Source organism: Grammomys surdaster, unplaced genomic scaffold (assembly GCF_004785775.1).
Source record: "Grammomys surdaster isolate TR1022 unplaced genomic scaffold, NIH_TR_1.0 241, whole genome shotgun sequence".
Classification (NCBI taxonomy): domain Eukaryota; kingdom Metazoa; phylum Chordata; class Mammalia; order Rodentia; family Muridae; genus Grammomys; species Grammomys surdaster.
In genome coordinates, this window is record NW_021604686.1 from 4,869,474 (window position 1) to 4,870,771 (window position 1,298).

At 42.8% G+C, this 1,298-nt stretch overlaps 1 protein-coding gene across 1 annotated transcript in view; it reads right to left on the reverse strand.

Annotated features, from left to right (window-relative positions):
* Thsd4 (thrombospondin type 1 domain containing 4) overlaps nt 1-1,298 on the reverse strand; it is a 533,316-nt gene that overhangs the window by 517,297 nt on the left and 14,721 nt on the right. The window lies entirely within an intron of this gene.

Here is a 1,298-nt window from a genome sequence, read left to right on the forward strand (position 1 = left end):
CACACATACATGCCACATACATCTGCATACACATATGCACACATACACACACAGTAACAATTATTTGGGAACCTCTTACCCTGAGATTTGATATATTTATCATTCGGGTATCTTAAAAGACAAAAAGATGACAAAATAATTGAATTATTTATAAACTATTTTTTGTTATGATTACATATCTGAGTATCGAGAACAGCAGAAAAGAACACCGTTAGGGCAAGTCAGCTGTTATTAGTCCCATTCATACTAAGCATTAATGATTGAATACACCATAATAGATTTTTTAGACCTTCTACCTATTGAAATTATGGCTAGGGGTGAGATGATAGGATGAGAGGCTGTACGTTTCCAAATCAATCTTGCAAAATGATGTTTGGACCTTGGTTGGGTCCCAGTCATTCCATTAGTTAGTCATTCAACAAGTACTGCATTGAGCACTTAACTATGCCAGGCTCTATTCTCCAGTGTGTGAGGAGTGTATGCGTGACACTGACTTGCCAGTGGGGAACAAGGTACCACAGAGGCTTCTACCTGGTCCAGGAAAGCAGAATGCAACCCTCAGATCTAAAAGAAATTAGATAAATCAGATGAGAACACCAATAGCTGCTGGGAAGAGGGTCAAGCCAGGGCACGCCTTCCTCTCTCGGCTCATTTTTGATTCTGAACTTCCCCTTGTGAAAGCCCTCCAGCTCAAAGCCACTTCAATACTAATGGCTATTCTCTCAGGAACCCAGGAGCCCTGAGGTACTTTGTTTGAGTATCATGTGTCCTACTTCTCAGGAAGCACTGACAGAGGTCCTGCTCTATGGCCAGGCATCATCGGGATAGATCATGTATACGAGGCAGGCAGAACCTGAGGGAAAATGAGTCCTTCATCACCTGTGGGCCCAGAAATCTGGTCTCTGGGGACTGGATTCTAGAACTGTTGCTAACTGCCTGGACCAGTGGTTTGCAACCTTCCTAACCCTGCAGTCTTTTAATACAGCTCATGTCATGGCAAGCTCCAAACATAAAATTATTTCGTTGCTAATTCATGACTATAATTTTGCTACTTTTATGAATCATAATGCAAATATCTGAAGTGCACGGTATCTTATATGTAAGATATCTACTTTGTGAACCCACGGGTTGAGAACCACTGGTCTGGACTAATCCAAGGGGAAACAGCAAGAGAAGATGGGATGGGATAACAAAAAGCCACATCTGTCTCTCTGTCCATCCGCCCTTCCTCCCTTCCTTTCTTCCTTCCTCCCTTCCTTCCTTCCTTCCTTCCTTCCTTCCTTCCTTCCTTCCTTCCT